This window comes from Mus musculus, chromosome 19, assembly GCF_000001635.26.
Source record: "Mus musculus strain C57BL/6J chromosome 19, GRCm38.p6 C57BL/6J".
NCBI lineage: Eukaryota > Metazoa > Chordata > Mammalia > Rodentia > Muridae > Mus > Mus musculus.
This window is the reverse complement of record NC_000085.6, coordinates 27,191,286-27,211,560: the sequence shown is the minus strand read 5'-3', so window position 1 is coordinate 27,211,560 and position 20,275 is coordinate 27,191,286. Positions and strand designations below refer to the sequence as shown.

At 40.5% G+C, this 20,275-nt stretch overlaps 1 long non-coding RNA gene across 2 annotated transcripts in view; it reads left to right on the top strand.

Moving 5' to 3' along the window:
* Nucleotides 1-20,275, top strand: part of Gm35438 — a 215,028-nt gene that overhangs the window by 105,138 nt on the left and 89,615 nt on the right. The window contains exon 1 of one of the 2 annotated variants that reach the window (XR_877793.2): nt 16,435-20,262. The exons of the other annotated variant lie outside the window; for it this stretch is intronic. This is a non-coding gene — a long non-coding RNA (predicted gene, 35438). Of the gene's footprint in view, nt 1-16,434; nt 20,263-20,275 lie in introns of those variants that run through there. 2 annotated transcript variants of the gene reach the window in all.

Here is a 20,275-nt window from a genome sequence, read left to right as displayed (position 1 = left end):
GATTATAAACAGGGTCTGCCCATCGGCAGCTTCAGGCTTCCCAGCTAAGTCTGATGTATGGTCTAGTTCCGAATCTCTCCTGTCCAGTCTGACTCTCAGGCCTAGATTATTATAGAGGACATTTGGGGATAAAGTTTGAAGGCGATATCATCCATAGAGAGGATGAGGGTCTTGCAAATGCAAATCTCCCAACAGAGTTCCAGAGCAGCCTTCCAGTTCTTGCTCTGGGCATCCTGCTCTTAGCCTGGCATCTCACACTAGCTAAATTTGTCAGCTGTAAGAGAGCCAAAGACCACAGGAGGTCAAAGACTGGCACAGCCAGCCTGTGAGAAACCCAGCTGGCGCCCACCTATCAGGTGATGGATTACATACCACCAGTCCTGTGCCTTTTTGACTCGATCTGACAACAAGGACTTGTTGAGCTCTTTTTGTGTGACCAGCAGTGTGCCAGGTGACTGGAGGCAGCAACCAGATAGCCATGTGGCTGCTGTTGGGGAGCAAGTTGCTATTATTCTGCTTGTTCTTTCTATGGGAGCCAACTCAGGCTTGTTAAGTGGTAACTGACAGTCCTTTCTTCTAAGGAAGTTTCCCTTGGATTTGCTGCCAATAGGAAGTGTATTATTTTGCAGAGCACTATAGCATTCATTTATCGAGTGCCCACTCAATTATGAGGCATGACAGAGTTTGCCATCTGAGAAAGGAAAGACCACTTAAGGATTCTTAGAGTCAGAAGTCTGGAATAAATGGACAGACAGATCAAAGAGTTAGGGGTTGGATTTCATTACAACTGGGGAAGCCCTGTTTGCAAGAGCTGGGGTTTCCATTGTAGTTTTAAAGATCTTTCAAGTTAGTTTTATAGAAAAGAAATTATGACCTGGGGATTAAAGAAATGATGAATTTAGTTGACATTATGGCAATGTGGTTATTTTGCTAAATCATAACGAGAACCTAGGTGTGGTGATGCAACCTTACAATGCCAGCCCTTGGGAGGCAGAAGCAAGATCATGAATTCTAGGCAAGACTGAGCTACATAGCATTCTCAAGGGTTGCCCCTTGCTTCTGACACTTGCTTTTCATTCTTTCCACCACACTGTCCTAACAACATCAAAAGATTTCCTTGCAATCAAAACATACTACTTTGCTATCTGTGTACGAAGTGTGCATGTTAAGAGCAGAACTTATGGTTTAAACCCTTGTTTGATAGAATAGCAAATGAAAGTATGGGGAGCTATCATTCAATCAGGTTCTTTCCGTGAATTCCAGAACAGCCCCTTTCAATGAGTGTGTCTATGAGGAGGGTGGATTATTGCTTGGTTTTCTTTGTATTTCTTTTTTCTCTTTTTCCCCTTTGCCAAGACAAAATACACACACACACAACACAAGCAAGCAAGCAAGCAAGCAAACAAACAAAACACCTAAAACAAAACAAAAAACCCAGAAATAAAGAAAGGGATGAAGGGAGAGAATAGGGAGGAGAGAAGGGTGGAGAATGAAGAAGAGAAGGAAAGAGTATGTAAAGAACTCAGTTTAGGAGGGTCACAAAGGATCTATGTCCCTTTATGCAGTGACTCCCTAGCGCTGGCTAAGCAAGAGGGACAGCTTTCCACATGCAGAACAGAAATATGATAGCTATGTCTTGCATAGTGTGAGAAGAATGTCTTCAACTTGTGTGTTGTCTTTCTTCTGTGTGGGTTCAAAGAACTCAGCAAACATGACATCATTACCCACTCAAAGGAGACCATGGATCAAGTCTTGGGAAAATAATCCCCCTTTGGGAGCTTAAAGAGCCAGATTAGAGCCCATGTTGAGTTTATCCAAAGTGTCCTCCAAGGATTTGACTCCAAGCCCTCACTTATAGAAGAATGGTCACTACTACTCATTGGTGGTCTAAGTAAAGCCTCTTAGTAAACTCATATTTTAAAGAGTCAAACTCTGAGGTTTTATCACTTTTTGCTTGTCTCACCATAATGATCAGTCTTAGTACATAGAGATACGTATCAGACATCTTTGCTTTAAGCAAGGCAAGAGAGAGAGAGAGAGAGAGAGAGAGAGAGAGAGAGAGAGAGAGAGAGAGAACAAAACAAGATATCAAGTAGCATCACAGCAAGCCAGATCTCCTTGGATAGAGTTTGGATTCTCAGCATCCCCAGAAGAGGAGAGTAAAAATACCCTGCTCTGGTGTCTAGTGCCATCTTGTAGCAAAGTACAGTTGCTAAAACCTAAACAAGTGGAAGTACAGAATGTAAGCAGGAGTTATAGTTTTATATACATATACACAAACATATACATACATATATATATAATTTTTCTATGTTGTAGGAAATATCAGTCATATTTAATCAAGTTGCTTATATTTTCCATTTCTTGATTCCTTCCTGTCCCCCAACCCTTTTCTCTCTTCTGCTTGCCTTTCTGAAAATATCTTAGGTGCTCTGGTCATTGGAAGAAGTTCATAGGATATGAAGAAAAATGGAGCTGTCCCTCCTGGATCTAATAACATTTCCTCAAGTCTAGTTGATTTCAGGAGACATTCATTGGAGAAATTATCGGAACTGTTGCAGCAAGGGTTATTTGGAAATTGAAGGTGAAAACAGGAACTATTTATCAGGTCAAATTCTATTCTGGTTTCCTTTGTTCCTGTCCTGAACTGTCTGGAGTTTATTTTTACAAATGGATCTTCTAGTCTGTCAGACAGAGTTATTATTCCATTAGTGTCTTATTTTTCTTTCACTTTTTTCTTTTGTTATTTTTTAGATAAAATTTAATCTTAAATTATTTTAATGCTGTGTTTGATAAACAGATCATGATTGCCCATCTATGGGGTATAATGTGTTGTATTGGTATAAATGTTGCATGATCAAATCAAGCTAATTGACCCATCACTTCATTTACTTATCAGTTTTTGTGGCAGGACATTTGAAATGTCCTCTCCTAGTTGTAAAATGTAAAATGCATTATTTTTGCTTATGTTCAATTGATTGTGCAATGGATGGCAAAGTGTTTCCATTCCATGTGTATGTACCCTTTGACCACCTGCTTCCACTCCCTGCTTCTCACTTCTCCAGGGCTCTTGGTAACCGCTAGATTCATTGTTTCCTAATTACCAAGGAATCTTGTGTAGGGAGCAGTACCACCCAGGTAAATCTCTTTCAGCCACAAACAATCATCCTGTATTTAGATCTGACCCCATGTATACTGGGCTTTTCATTGAACAGCTGTTTGACAGTGGTTTTCTACTTGATGGCTAGATTTCGAGAGGACTCATGTCTTTTTCTTCCTAAATACTAACAATTAAAAAAAAAAATAAGAAAAGAAAAAAAAAAAAACAAGTCCTATGAGGCTGTGGTAGAGGTTTTGGATTTATTAGGACTGAATGTGAAAAGTGCTGGGACAGCATGGTTATTTAGAATTGCACTGTTCAATTTATCTTCTCACCCGATCTTGCTCTACACAAATATTCTTGCTGAGAAAGGGTCACATGTCTCCTTCCAAAGGTTTAGTAAACACTTTCATTTGGCCCTTGGAGCCTCCTCCCACCCATTGTGATGAGTTCCTATCCTCCCTTCCCATATAGAACTTAACGATACCATCCCATGTTTTCTCATACTTACCCTTTGCTCTTCATCCCTAGTTTCATGTGGGAAGGGCTTATGATACTTGTCATTTCAGACACGTCCTCCGATTTGGTAAAGTTGGGATCACAAAGCATTTCTCTACTTATTTTTTATCTATTTTCTGTGTTGATATTCCCATAACAATCAGGGCCCATCTTAGGAGGTACTTTAAAGGTCCTTTAGTGACCAATAAGGGTAACTTGTACTTGAGTTATATTTACTGTCTTCTTTAGCTACTTAAATCCCTCCAAGGACCAAGACTCATACCCAATGTGTTGAAAGCATCTGTGGTACCGATTTCCCTGAATGATAGCAGCATAGTCCTGGACTCCATTCAAGCCATGTCTGTCTTCAACAAATGTTGTTTTTTTGGAAAGAAATTAGCGCTAATATTTCATTGTATGTTATAACCGTTGAAAGGGATTCTGTGTGTGCTCATTGATGGAGATGTGGATCAGGCACCAGTCTTAACTTTATACTCTGATGGCTAAGATTAGAGGTTCCTTTTCTGTTCTATGACTTCTGCCCAGAGACACACGACTAGAGGTGGCAAGCACTGTATGTTATCCATGGATTCTGAGATGGTCCTAGACCAGAGTAATCTCAGGCCCAGTGTCATCTGTGGGAGAAAGAATCATGGCCTCGTCAGAGCAGTATGTTTCTTTTGTGTATATGTGTGTATATGCATGTGTATATACACGTGTATATGTAGATGCACATGTGTGCACGTGTATGTGGAGGTCAGAAGTTGACATTGGGTGGCCTCCTCTATAACTCCCCACTTTTTCACGTTCTTAGGGGATAAAGTGTTTATCTTGCTTTCTAATTCCAGGGCAAACAGTCCATCATAGTGAGGAAGACATAACAGCTGGGCGTGAAGCCATCCTGCTGTCAGGATGTACAGACCACCATGTTATTTACGTATTTAAACTTTAGATTTTTCTCTATGTTTATTTTTTCTTTTTACAAGTAGGTATTCTTTTTTTCTTTCCATAACTTATTATTTTTAATTTATGTTATCCCCAATTGCAGCCTCTCCCCCCTTCTCCCAGTTCTGCCCTTACAAATCCCTCCTCCCATTACCTCCTCTCGTTCTGGGAAGCCCACCTTGGGTACCATCCCACCCTGGTATAGCTAGTCCCAGTAGAACTAAGCACCTCCTCTCCCACCGACGCCCAACCAGGCAGTCAGATAGGGGAATGATATTCAATGACAGGGACAGCCTCTGCTCCAATTGTTAGGGGACCCACATGAAGAAGAATAAGCTGCATATCTGATATAAATATGTATGGGGCCTAGGTCCAGCCCCTGTGTGCTCTCTGGTTGGTGGGTCAGTTTCTTTGAGCCCCAGTGTGCCCAGGTTAGTTGACACTATAGATCTTTTGGTACCATTGACCTCCCTAGCTGATCAGTTCTATGCCCCACTCTTGAACAAGACTCTCCCAGTTCTGCCTGATGTTTGGCTATGGATCTCTTCAACAATTTCCATCTACTGCTGGATGAAGTCTCTCAGGAGACAATTATGCTAGGTTTCTGTCTTCAAACATAGCAGAGTATCATTAATAGGGTCAGGAATTGGCACTCTCCCATGGGATGGGTCTCAAGTTGGACCAGTCATTGGTTGTCTGTCCCCTCCATCTCTGTTCATCTTTTCTATGTTTTAAATTGTTTTGTGAATTTTATATATAAGATCTCTATTTATGTTATTGCTATCCTTCCCTCCTTACTCTGACTCCCCCGTGTCTTAATGTCTTATTGTTATTGCTATCTATCTATCTATCTATCTATCTATCTATCTATCTATCTATCATCTATCTATCCATCCATCCATCTATCCATCTATTTATCTATCTCTTCCTGTACATCTAAGGCTAGCCTCAATCCAGCTCCCCCAACCTCAGTTGGATTACAGACACACTACCATTCCTAGCATTAAGTGAATTCACCATTAATGCTTCATTCTGAGTTCCCATGGAACCTACGAGCCACTCCAGCACACAGTAATATTTATCCAGTGGTTCTCAACCTTCCTAATATTATGATCTTTTAATACATTTCCTCGTGTTGTGGTCATCCCCAATGATAACATTTTTTGTTACTTCTAACTATAGTTTTGCTACTGTTATGAATAATAGTGTAGAAATCTGTGTTTTCTGAAGGTAAGCATGTGAACGGGATTTTCTACCTCTCCAAGGGGTCACAACCCACAGGGTGAGGACTATTGCTTTATGCCATGGAGGTTGTCCACAAGACCTTCATGGAGCTACAGGTTTGCTATTCAGGGCTTAGGTCCCCTGGGATCCACTGCTGTGCTAAGGAAGGAACTTGGAATAGGAAATCCTGTGACTTGCCCTACAATAATCTTTTCCTAAAACAAATGTATGAGTATTAATGCATGCTTATGGCTATTGAAAGCAGGGGACCAACACTCTTCTATGCACATATGTTCCTGTGCACAGTACAAAGCACAGACAAACTCTCTTTGAGTGTGTTCTATGAAAGCATTTGCAAGCTCAGAATTTAGCAAAGAGGTTGAGATTGCAATGGAAAGCAGCTCAGGGTTCTTGGAGAACACATTGCAGGTAAGGCACGCATTCTTTCTTCTTATCAGTTTTGTTCCACCAAAGAAGATGCAGGCTGTGCTCTTTCTGAAGAATGAAGGGAAGTTCTGGTGACATGGGGCTCTCATTCCATAGGTCATTTTCTATTTTTCTTTCCCTTTCTAGCAGTAATCACTTCTCTTCTAACTGCTGCTCTAGTTACAGTCTCTTGCTGTGATAAGCCACCCACCAAAAACAACTCAGAGAGGAAGGGCTTTGGCTTACATTTTGGGTCGTGATCCATTCCTGTGTTTCCCAGGCTGGGAACTCAAGACAGGAACCTGGAGATGAGAGCCATGGAAGCATGCTGCTTACTGGATTGCTACCCTCTGGCTTTCTTATATAGCCTAGGTTCACCTTTGTAGGAATGGCCCACAGTGGACTGGAGCCTGCCACATCAACCCTTAATCCAGACATCGCTGATGTGGCCACAGGTCAGTCTGGTTGATAAAAATTTTCACAGAGCTTGTGTCTCTAGCTGCATATGTAGCAGAAGATGACCTAGTCGGCCATCATTGTGAAGAGAGGCCCCTTGGTCTTGCAAACTTTATATGCCCAGTACAGAGGAAGACCAGGGCCAAGAAGTGGGAGTGGATGGATAGGGGAGCAGGGTGGGGGGAGGGTATAGAGGACTTTCAGGATAGCATTTGAAATGTAAATGAAGAAAATATCTAATAAAAATTGAAAAAAATTTCACTTGAGGTTCTTTCTTCTCTGGTGATTCTAGGTTGTATAAAGTCAACAAGAAAAACCAGCAAGGGTGCTCACCTTGATCTTCAAATACTTAAGGGTGATTTTTAAAAGGATACAATATAGCTGGGTGTGTTGGTACATATCTATAATCCCAGGACTTGGGAGACCGAAGAGGTAAGATTGAGACTTCAATGCCAGTGTGGGCTAAAATAATGAATTCAAGGCTACTTTAGGTTATATAAGACTCTCTGTCTCTCTCTGTCTCTGTTTCTCTCTCTCTCTCTCTCTCAAAAAAAAGATAACTGTGGACAAAAGAAGTAAAAGCAATAAAGTGGAGTTAGCTATAGAAAATGCATTTCCATGGAATACAAGTTTTGTCTGTGACTACCCTAGTGACCATGACTAAAAAAGAAATGAATCTCAAATGGTTACCTGCTCGCAAAGAAAAATGAAGTTTCTCAGGAACAGCTCCTTTCTCCCCCATACATAGAACAGGATTGAATTTCCGTTGCTCCTCATAAAAAAGGCTGTTTGCAACTCTGATGATTCAGATTCCCTACACTGACTGCCACCAAATTATGCAGGGCTGCTCTGTATAACGGTCTATGTTGCTATGTTGCCAAAGTGAAGCTCCATAAAGGAAAAGAAATAAGTTCCAGGCAGTCATGTGTTCTCACTGTTTATTGTCACTGAATATATGTGAAGCATGGAGCCCACGGAGCTAGAGGAGCCGCAAGGGCAGCTCTGCTTAGCAGGTGCCCAAGAGCAAAGCCGTAGACTCCAGCCTAGTCCCTTTAGCTGGGCAAAGGCAGCGTTCCCTTATCCACAGAAAAAAGGAAGCCAAAAGCCAAAAGCATGAAACAGAAGAAGGCCACCCGTGCCTCTGTGTGGAAAGTGACAAGGATCTCAAAGGAGAGGCGGAAAATCTGAGGGAGGGGAAGAAAAGAATTAATGGTGATTTTACTACTTTAACTGCTTGCCACACTTCTGCATATTCCAATCTTAAAAAAAAAATCTTCTCATGGGTAAAGTTAGCACCATGAGGGTGTGCATACAAATTCTTTCCATTTTTCACTTAACTAGGCAGCATAAAATAGGTTATTACATTTTATATTACCATAGTGTGCAGGGTTCTGTGATATAATCTTCACTGTGCATCAGACCTTCCATAAAGTATGTCATATGCCACTTGTCACAGGTAAGTGATGCCTTAGGAAATTAGGCAAAGAGGCTGCTTAATAAAGAGATTAGAATCAGGGCAGTGGGAGAACGATAGGGGGTGAGACCTGGGTATGGCAGAGATTCCAGCAAATCAGAATCTGAAGGGAAAGTGACTGTAGGAATTTATACCAGTGGCGCGTACGGGAGCTTTGGGGTCCAAGGACTCAGTTATGTGGGTCTCAAGACAGAGCAAGTGTGCCTCATGAGACAAGTTTCAAAAGTTTAAGTGTATGTAAGATCTGTCCTTTCATCCAACATAAAAACAGAGCAGCCACTGGCTGTATCAAGGGGTAATGAGATTTTTTTGTAACTCCCCTCCCCTCTTTTCAAAGCAGATTTTTAGAAGCCACTTTTGTCTGTTGTCAAGAACTTGGCCTCTTATCTCTTTCTTTGGAAAAGAGGGCTCAAAACAGAATCTTAATTATAGAAGGAAATACAGTGTTTGCTTTTGAACTAGTTCTCCCATGTAAGTGCCTAATTATCTGATCTCACTTTGTTCCGTTTACTAACCAGACTTTCCAGAAATCAAGAATTTCTGATTATTTAATACAACAAGTTCATTAAAAGCATGCCTTGAAAAAAATGTTCACTTCATTTTTGTGTGTTTGAGTGCCTGCATGTATGTATGTATACCATACACGTGCCTGATACCCATGGATGCCAGAAGACAACATTGGATCCCCTGGAACTGAAGTTACAGACAGCAGTAACCTACCTGAGATGGATGTTGAGTCATCTTTCCAGCCTCAGATATCAGAATTATTAAGTGGTGTGTGTGTGTGTGTGTGTGTGTGTGTGTGTGTGTGTGTGATACTGACACTGAACTCTGAATCTTTTGCATGCAAGGCAAGCAAGCACTCTACTGAGCTTTGTCCTCAGCCATGAAAGCACGTCTTAGATGACCTCTATCTAGGATCTGATACCCCTGCTATGCTCTTGCACAGATGGCTTTATTACACTGAAACAAGTAGCCCCACCCCCTTTGAAACAAGTAGCCCCACCCCCTTGGCTTCTCTGTACTACTTCTGTTCCAGAAAGGGATGGGAGATGTATCTTCTTAACTTCTGGTAGTTCTTTGCTGGCCAGAAGATGAAGCTTGCAGAAATCAGGTCTTAATACATGATCCTTCTCTGATAACCCTAAGAAGTAGAGGAAGGGAGGGGACCTGTCTCTAACTTGCCCCTGATAATCCCTTTGCTAAGGAGGCCATATCCTCAGAAATTCAACCAGTGTGAGTTTTAACCATCTAAAAACCTTCCTTTCCCAATGAATGAGTGAATGCGTGAATGAATGAATGAATGAATGAAGGCAGGTATCTGAAAAGACACAATGAAATGAGGAGCTTTTGGTTGATGTAATTAAGCAGCTGGGATTGAAAGGTTGGATTCTGCCCGCAGTGGTGGTGCCTTCTCCATTTTCTAGTATTCAGTTAATGAATGGAAATAATCAATGCATGCTTCTCTTCCTGTAGCCAACACTGCAAGCCGCAGAAGTTGTTAGCTTTACTACTAAATCCCGAAATATTTAATGGTAAATATTCAATGTAACTATAAGACAATCCCCTCTTCTATCTAAACAGATGTGCATTTTGTGTGTCAGGCATAGTAGGTTGATGAGCACCTGGTCCTCAACTTCTTCAAAGCCCTCACTGGTGTTTCAGAAGTATGAATGTACCCCACCATACAGACCAGACTGCCAGCTGCTTGACAAATTGATTCAGAAGTTGATTGTGAGATGAATCCTCTGGGCACAAAGCTTTAATTACAAATTCAGAGAAACACTTGTGTGCTCAGTGATATGAATCCATTTAAAGTATCGATGGGAACGTCTGATGGTGACCAGAGAATTCCGGAGACCAGAGTTTACCTGGTGACTCTGATCTTTTTCTTTGGAGTTCTGACGGTACCATTCCTTTGAGGGAGTCACTAGGTCTTCTTACTAGATTAAAAGAATTTCTCTTCTCTATTCATGGTTTTTCAAACCATGGTTTATCTTGAGGTTGAGGTGCTGTCTCCATGGTTAGGAGTGATTGCTGCAAAATGAATAATCTGGGTGCCTAGCACTTACGTGCAACCGCAGCTCCAAGGCAAGGAGAGATGGGAGGGATGCTGGGACTTTCTGACTTCCAGTTTAGTGGAGTAAACATGTCTGGAGAAAGCCTCAAAGGAACAGGCAGAGGTTGATTGAGAAAGGTACCCTATGTCCTTTTCTGATCTCCACATGCACACACAGTGGCAAACAACTGCACACAGGTGCACATAAGCTCTCACACACATACACACAGACACATACAAATACATAAGCAAATAAATCTTTCAGAGCCTTTATCTTTATTCTTCCTTTATCTGGGGCACTTACACCGTTGATGGAGGGATTCCTTGTCATCTTACCCCAGGGCTCACTAGTAGCTGTGCAAATGGTATCCTCTTCTTATTCTCTCCCCTTATTTCCTGTTGGACCTTCCTCCATCGTTTCTACTCTCTACCTTCTGTGCCCATCATTTTTCTTTTTATACACACACACACACAAAATAGAGCAAAAGCATATATAACTTATAATTAACATTTTAAACTTTAATTTACTTTGTGATGATAAAATGCCATAAATAAAATCAAAAGTTAAAAATAGTTTTATTACACACACACACACACACACACACACACACACACTGTGTGTTCATTGTCAGGCTTGGAAGGCAGGTATTTTCCCTTCAGAGCCATCCATCCCTGAAAATATTTTTGATGCTTTGATTCTACTCTCTTCCATCTTTCTCGTTGTAGAGGTGACTACCTATCAAAACTATCAGAAAGCTACATGATCTTTCTATATCTTGTTGGCACCATAGATACAGTAGAATCTGCTTCACAAAAGGATTCTTGCTCTGTCATTAGACCAAGAGATAATTTGAGTATCCCTGACATAAAATACTCTGAAACCTACAGTAGTTTTTTCTCCAAGCATTTTAGGCAAGGGGTACTTAATCCATGTTCTATGTGGTTCAGAAATAAATGTAATAAATGCCTCTTATAGAAATAGTCTGGAGAATAAGTAGATTTGCTGCCTGTGGGGAAAATTAAACTTTAGGAGATTTAAACAATGCAGTCAGGGTCTTCTAAGCCTGAGTCTATGTTTCTTGCTGGGGTTCTATCATGGAGAACTCCTCAGTTTGAAAAGCTAGTGTTCTAGTGACTGCTCTGAATTCTTTCAGATTTCATGAACAAGCTGACTTGCATCTGCAGTGGTCCAGATACTGTAGCTTTGTTTCTTTGCTTGCTTGGTTGGTTGGTTGGCTTTTGTCCTTGTTGCTGTTGTTGCTTTCCACAGATTTTAGTATCTACAGCAGGGTCATTGCTCTTGTGGCTGTTTCCTAGTTCCCTGACCACATCATGGTTTGGCTCTTGTGTTCCTAAGTTTGTACCATCACCTGTCTCTTCCTGTCTAATTGAAGAGTCTAAACAGTGGCTTCTTACAGAGTCCCCAGCCTAAGCCAACAAAGCAGGCTTGGCCCTAGGTAGAGACTGCTACTCAACTGCCTGTTCCTTTATTGCCACCTTTCACCTCTCTGTGAATAAATGCAGACCCTAGATAGAGGCAAGACCCAAACAACATGACAGGGAACCCGAAGCCTGAAATGTCAGCATCAACTCCAACGCCTGACCTGTTGCCTACCAAGGCAATTCTTAGAATAAATTATGCAAATGGCTGCAGGTCCTGGTTCTATGTTCCTTTGAAGTTCCAACTTTCCATGGCTTTGGGTACTCTTGACAGGGTATGAGATGGATACTTCAGGGCTAACATTAATGATGTGAGGGATGCTCTCATGAGTCCATCATCTACTCTGTGACATGTGCACAGTGCTTGGTCTGTAGACTCCTTTGTGAGCATCATATTGCTTTGCTCCCTCCAACTCCTCAGCTTCCTTCATCGCTCTTTTCTTTCTCTTCACCTTGACTTATGGGTCTGCTGGACTTTTTCATATAGCATCTGGTCAATGTGTTCTCGTAGCTAGTGAATTGTAGGGATACATAAATGGAGAAATGGAAAATATTGATCAGCTTCGTATAAAGCCTGCCAAAATTGTCTTCAGCCCTTCTCACTTTCCTCAAATTCCAGGGACATAAACTGATGAATCATGGGTTCCAACAGGCATCTGAAATCCAGGACTCATGCCCCACTTAGTGTCTGCTGTCAGTGGGGAGGGTCTCAACTTCTATAAAAAGGCAACATTCCCAAAGAAAAAAAATGCTATTTTTGCATATTCCATTTTTAGCTTTCTTGGTCTTATGTCCCCCAGTGATTAACTTGTGCTTTATAAGAAAGAGTAATTGATCTATTTTCTCTCTTTGCCATGGAGCCGTCTTTTCTCAAGGTTAAGTTACAGCTTTCAAACATTCTCTTACCTGTCCCCCTTTCTAGGCCTTTGAAGGAAAAGAAATGAAATGACATCACATGTCAGGCAGAGAAAGACCAAGTGAAATTATTTCCAACCCTCTAAACAAAACAAACAAACAAACAAACAAACAAACAAAACAACACCCCCACCCCTGATACTCAAAGTGTATATTTCCAGCCAGATTTCTCAGTATGTGCCTCTTGTTGGCAGGAATATTGGGTCAAATGTCACTGGGGCATCTGGCTATGTGGGTTCTGTGTTGATTCCAGAAATTACAGCTTAGGGGCCTTAGGTCACTCATTGAACCCCTTTGAATCTTGATGTTGTCACATGCAATATGGGGTATAGAGTGTGATGAAACAAAGCTATCTGATGTTGTTGGGCTGCACACAGGAAATGCCTGACAAGTGCTTAGCACAAAAAGTAGTGGAGAATTAGCACGCAGGCATAACTGGCTGCAATGGCTGCTCTTCTGTCTCCTTCTTCCTTCCGTTCTTGTATGCCCCTGGGGCAAACCTTTCCTCGTCCCGAGGTTTCTGTATCTCAGACTTAATGATGGTGAGAGTGGTAGTGATGCTTCATCCAAGTTCATTTAAAGTTTTAGCTAGATACAAAAATAAATGAAAAACCAGACTGTGTCAATTGGTTGTTAGTTACGACAAAATGATCACTAGTAGTTTCTCTAAAATCAAAATATTAGAATTTCCCTTTAATCCTAGCACTTGGGAGGCAGAGGAAGGCAGATCTCTGTCACTTCAAGGCCGTTCTGGTCTGCATAGTGAGTTCCAGAATGGCTAGGGCTACATAGAAACATCCTGTCTCAAAGAAACAATCAAATTATAACAACAAAAAGAACCGTCTTAAAATATTGCTGTATTTATAGGTTGCTGGCAGAGCTATGATGAGATCAGAGGGAAGTGTTTGTAAACATTTGTCATGTATTCAGTGTCTTTCCATGGAAGATGCACGGGTTGCTTATTTTTACATATGTCTTATATACTAGGGCCTTTCCTCCTAGCCTAATCTTCCTTTGCAGGCTCCTAGGATGCTAACAGCGAGATGGATCTCCCTTAGTCCTCTCTCAGAAGCTGCATTGGTTAAAAGGAGAGATGCTGGTAGAGAGAGGGGATGTTGGTGCCTGTAAGAAGGGATGCTAGCGTCCTTTAAGGAGGGATGCTGCTGGTTGTACCAGATATAAGTAGGTTCTTTGTTCTGAAATTCTAATATCTGCCTCTCTTCTCCTTCCAAAATAGCACACGCAACAAGTATTGCCATTTGGAGTTACTTCAACCAACTTTTGATGGTATTAGAGTAACATTAGCTGATATTTGAAAGCAAAAATAGAATCTGAGTTTGGTGCAGAAGAAAAGCCAGTGCATAAGGCAGGGGAGAAGTGTCAAAGATAAACTGCTTGTTTTATAGGTTTTCCTGAGCTAATTCCCATGCAGCTCCATCACTAGGTCTGCTTAAGCTACAGTCTATATATAGTACACTGCCTTTGTCCTTAACAAATGTGAACTGTCTAATCACACTGGCTCTTAGTCTGGCTTTTCTCACTAATTGGGATGAACCTAATCCATATAAGATGCAGTATTCCTCTGAGTGTCCCATAACTACTCTACTGTTCCTGCTGATGGGGAAAAGTCTCCTGACTGGAAAAGTAAAGGCTCAAGGTTGCCTCTCTCTGTCTCTGAAGCAAGAGCCCTTTTCCCTTCTCACAGCCAATGGGTGTCCACGGTGGAAGGGTTTTGCAGAGCCAGCAACCTAGTCAGGTCCCCTCCTAAACCTCCACCCAGTGTGGCAATAGAGTTCTTTTTAGCAGGGTGACTCAGTTTGTACTCATGTCCATACCCACCAGAACCACTGCATATTTCCCAAAAAACATTAAATTAAGGGGTTATACAAGCCATTACCCATAGTCATCAAAACAGCAATTAACTCAATAACCGTGACATTAAGCCAGCTGTTTCCCTGGGGAATGCTTGGGTCAGCCATGAACTGCCATGAAATAAAAGTCAATATTGTACATGAAAATATAAATATAATTATAATTATAGGGCAGTGACATGTCAAAGATCAAAGTAGCTCTCTTTCAGAGAGGAAGATCATGAGGATAAAAAAAAAAAGGAGAGTATTTCCTGGATGGAAGACTATTTCTTCAAATGTGAGTTACTCCCTATGTTGTTTATTATTTCATGGATTACATGATATATTTAACGTACTAAACAAACATTTCTGGGGGTTGGAGAGATGGTTCAGTGGTTAAGGGCACTGGTTGATCTTCCAGAGGACCCAGGCTCAATTCCCAGCACCCACATGGCAGCTCACAACTGTCTGTAACCCCAGTTACAGGGGATCTGACACCCTCACACAGATATACATGCAGACAAAACATCAGTACACATCAAATAAAAATATATAAATATATAAACCAAGGAAAGAAGAAGAAGCACTTCTTATTAAGCAAAGGCTAAGACATTTGGAAATGAGAATATAGAAAACAATGCTAATCATGTTATACAAAGTTCTACAAACTTGTCCGTACAGTTGTTCTCCTTTAAATTGAATTAAATTGTATTTGACAGAAACACATAAAAAGCTAATTTGTTGCATATCTGTATAAACTTAAAAATGTTTTCTGTCCTTCCAGTTTTTTGATCCGTTCATTTAATGATTAGGACCTATGCTTTATTCCTTCAGAGTACATCACCCTTTACTCAATCAATATACAGCAATAAGGCAAGGCTTTTCCAGCCTTGGGGAAATGGGGACCTCAAAGGCTGCTACCACTCAAGAATTTAGAAAGAAATGTTTGTTTATCTGATCATAAAATTAGAAGTACATAGAATATTTTTTTTGAAAATACTGAAAAGTAAAGGTGGCCAGTACAGTGTGATTCTGCTGACACCATTACTCGCACACACCGATGGACTTCTTGCTTTTCTTGTACGTATGCATTTCTTAAATCATTTGATTCCAACTATGATAGATATTCTTATAGCCAACTTTGGTTTACATGTCATTAGTGGCATCTCAGTTTTGAACTTTTCATTGAAAAATCTTCAATACAAGTGCATCAGACTTATAATACTCCTTGGGGTTTTTTTTTGTTTTATTTTGTTTTTTTACTAATGATGTTTCAACTAATATTTTAGTATATTAAGCTTTGATTTTATGCTTATTTCTTTTTGAATTCTTAGAAAGACTGTCAATTTATTTATTTAGACCTCTTACGTATTGCCAATTGTGTTTAAACAGATGGTCCTAAACCTTATGTATTGTTATTTCTGGGCACCCCAGTACATCTTCCGTTACACCTTTCTTGCTGGGGTACTTCTCAGATTTGGCTTCCTACTAGAACCAACACAGAGCACTAAATATATCTATAGTTGACCTTTGTCCTAAACCAATGAAGCTGGAATTTCTGAGAAAAGTAGGGGAACTAAGGAGTTAGTAACTTTGAAAGAACTCAAATGAGATTAGCTGGGTAAAATGGCAATATTAACCAAGCCTGGTAGCGCACGCCTGAAATCCCAACACTCTGGAGACAGAGCCATGAAGACAGTAAGTCAGAGGTCAGTCTAGTCTATGCTGAATGTTTCAGACCTGAAAGAGCTTCAAAGTGAAACACCATCTCATAAATAAGTGAATAAATACGTAAATTTATAAATTTCCAATTAGTTCTATTTTAAGTTTTTCTCTTTTCTTCTCTTTTCTCTCTCTCTCTCTCTCTCTCTCTCTCTCTCTTTCTCTCTCTCTTTTTCTCTCTCTCTCCCTTCCTTCCTTCCTTCCTTCCTTTGTTCCTCTCTCTTTCTCTCCCTCCCTCCCTCCCTCCCTCCCTCCCTCCCTCCCTCCCTCCCTCCCTCCCTCTCTCTCTCTTTCTTTCTTTCTTTCTTTCTTTCTTTCTTTCTTTCTTTCTTTCTTCCATTCTTTCTTCCCTTCTTTCTTTCTTTGACTCTCCCCATTTATTTCAGTGGTAACTGCCCATCTCATCCTGGACATCATTTGTGGTTGTTTGTTTTTCCAATGACTGCTATTCTGACTGGGGTGAGATGGAATATCAATGAGATTTTAATTTGCATTTCCCTGGTGGCTAAGTAGAACCACTTTGTTAATTGAATAAATAAAAATGCTCTCTTCTAAAGCCCTTATGGTCACAAGGCGAATTAGAATTTAAGTAGTGTATGTTCGTTATTTTATTAGTTTGAAAAGCATACTATGAAGCTAGAATCTTGGCCAAGACATTTTGGCATTTCTCTTTCATATACAGTTGTACCTTGGCTGTTATGGAGGATTGATTCTGGGACACATCTTGGAAACTAGGGTCTTTTGCTCAAGCCCCTTAAATATTGTGGTGGTCTATAATATACATCATCTGTATATTACATATAATACCTAATACTATTCAAGTCCTGTGTAAAGACTTGTTACACCATATTAGTTAGGGAATAATGACTCCTCCAGTCTGCATGTACTTGTAAAGAAATTTTTTCTTGAATAGTTTCATCTAAAGTTAATTGAATTCCGCACTTGCCTGTAGAACCCTTAGATACAGAGAAAATTAGGGCATCCTGCATCTAAACAGCATCCCTTAGCATCTCACCAATTGAAACCTAGACAAGGCTTAGAGGAGCTCTCGCTGGTTCATTTCTAAGCTTTCTGTTTGAAATTCCTCAGAATGGTAAATTTTATACTGTCTTGTCTCTTTAATCATTGTTCAATTTGACTGGCTGTCAAACATTTCATCCATCCATTTTTAACACTGGAATGTGTATTGTCAAATGCAAGGGTTTCTTCAATATAATCATATGGTATCATTTCCCATGTATCTTAGATGCCATTTAATAGATAAATAATCATCAAAAAGGCTAAATATAGCATGCAAGTTGAACCTGCCAGTTCTGATTAGATTCATGGAGGTGCCTAACGTTTCTGGGTCATGCTTCTGATGGAGTCAGTCCATGGAAGCCCAGTTAATGTAGCCTGTTAGTGTAAGCTGATATATAATACTGTTAGATGATATTTGAGCACAATATGAACCCTGAGACTGTGTTAGTTACTGAAACAAACAAACAAACAAACAAAAAAACCAAAAACCCTGTTTCTAGTTGTGGTGTGTCTCAGCCCTTTAGCACACACCTTGAATCTCTCTGGCTCGAATATAGACACACCCTTAGTACACACCTTCAATTCCAAACACTGAAGGTAAAGTTAGTTTGCAGAAAGAAGCACCTATGTTTGAAAGTGATGTCTAATTGAGTGGCAGACAAAGTGACAAATCAGAGAAAGATTTGACAGAATAGAATATGCCCAACTCTCATGAGAAGAGAGAGAGGAAAGGGAAACTATTTAAGGGGTAGTGCAGAGAGAGGAAAGAGAGGAGGCAGTTTAGAGAGACAGGTTGCAGAGAGAGAATGAACTAAACACAGGACTAGGCCTAGGTTAGCAGACTGAGTCTGTAAGCCTCGAAGATGGAGACAAAAACTATCATAGGTGAGTTAAAGTTACATTCACAATACTCTGTTCTCCCTCACATCATGGTATAAGTATTTTACCACTGAGCTCATTGCCTGTCCTTGTGTTTTGGTTGTTTTCTTATTTTGGTACCAGAGATACAATCATAAATAAGACAGATCAAAGTTCTTCCTCTTAAGGGATTTACATCTTAAATGGGCAGGCAAGAAGAGAACAATGAAGTTAGCCACATTCCTGGAGTTGGGCATAGCGGTACAGACCTGAAATCAGAGGAATGAGGAGGCAGAGGCAGGAAGATACTGAGTGTGGAGCTCACATTGAACTGCATAGAAGACCTTCCCCTCCCTGACACCCCAGCAAGCAGCAAAGCAACTATCATTACTGTAGCCAGGATGGTTAGAATGGGAAAAGTACTGCATAGATGCAAGCTGAATGAATGAATGAATGAATGAATGAATGAATGCACTTGGCCTGGTGAAAAGCTCCAAAGCAGCAGCAGGGACAGAAGTTGGTGCTGACTTGGATTGACAGAGGAAAAGAAGCAGCTCCCTGCATCTCTGGGAAATGACGTCATTTCTTAGGGAACCCACCCTTTCCCTAAGAAGGGAAAGTCAGAGGAGGGGCACTGTGGACAGATGATGAATTCTTCTTTAAGGTAATCTGTGGAACATCCAAGTAAGGATTCCAAGAAGCAGGTAGATGGGTCAAAGCAGTCTGGGCTACCGTTGTAGACTTTAGTCTATAAGCCATTAGAATGAATGAGATCACTAGGAATTAGAACGAGAAAAGAAGTCCAAACATTTGAGTACCTACCTAGTGTTACCATAGGAAAGATGATTAGTAATGCATCTTATATCAACAAGAATAGACATAGGGTTCTAAGTCCGTCTCACCCTGAACCCACACTTTCTGTAGTAATCACATTCTTTTCTTAAATTATGCAACTTTTCAAGTCATTGCTAGGGTTGGGGATGGGCTGAGAAAGATGAGTGGAAAAGGCAAGGCTTGGAAACAAGAAACACTGAAGAAACCTGGAAAAATGAGTCATGAATCCAGGACTAGGCTAGGGGCTAGGGGCTAGAGAAGAAAGCCACAGCCTAATTTGCAAAATTCAGGCTTAACTTTACATTAAAATACAAATTGACACCCTCTACTTCCTGACAGTATTAGGACACACAACAAAGGTACAAAGACTTCATTGAGAATTTGAAAAGGACCTAAACAGCTACCAATAAGATAATAAATTCACGGTTGTCTCGTTAAAGAGTGTAATTATAACTCATTAGAATGAATTGGAACATCCTATGTAACACATCTTAAAACTGCAACCATGTAAATGTAACATGCTATCCCAGGTTAGATATTTATTTATTTATTTATTTATTTATTTATTTATTTATTTATTTATTTATTTTGAGGTTATGTTTGGTTATTGGTTTTGAAGCCCTGGGGATTGAACCCTAAGCCTTGGGCGTAGTGGACAAGCATCCCACCAATGTCTCTTTAACACCTTTGCAACTGTTCTGCGAATCTAAAAATATTCCCAGTTGGGGGGGGGGGGCAGATGCGAGATAGAAAGGCTTAAAATACAGAGTACCCGTGTATGAAATTCTCAAATAGAAAACATAGTTATCCCGAAATAAAAGAATTATTTAAAAAAAAAAAAAAACCTAAGCTCAGAGCTGCAGGTATAGCTCCGTGGTGAATTTGCACGTAAATATACTCCCTGGATTTGCTTCTCAGCCCCTTGGAGGGGTTGTGAAGGGAGGGGGACCTTGTAAGCAATGTGAGCTCAAGGCAAGCCAAATAAACTGTAAAGGAACTGATGCCACATGATAGCATTGATGAGAACCTTAAAGCACTCAAAGCAATATGAAATGTTGATGCATAGCATGTATTTAATTAAGGTGTAACAACATTCAAAAGAATGATGTTTTATTTAAAGTAGAAAGTGAAAAAGAATATACATTCAATTAAATTGAATATATCAAACTTATTTTTCTTTTTTCTTGGATGTTTTCTTTATTTACATTTCAAATGTTATCCCCTTTCCCAATTTTCCACCCCCTCCCAGAAACCCCCTATCCCATTCCCCCCCCCCCTGCTTCTATGAGGGTGTTCACCCACCCACCTACTCCTGCCTCCCTGCCCTCAATTCCCCTAGCCATCTATCGAGCCTTCATATGACCAAGGACCTCTCCTCCCATTGATGCCTGACAAGGCCGTCCTCTGCTACATATACAGCTGGAGCCATGTATACTCCTAGGTTGGTGGCTTAG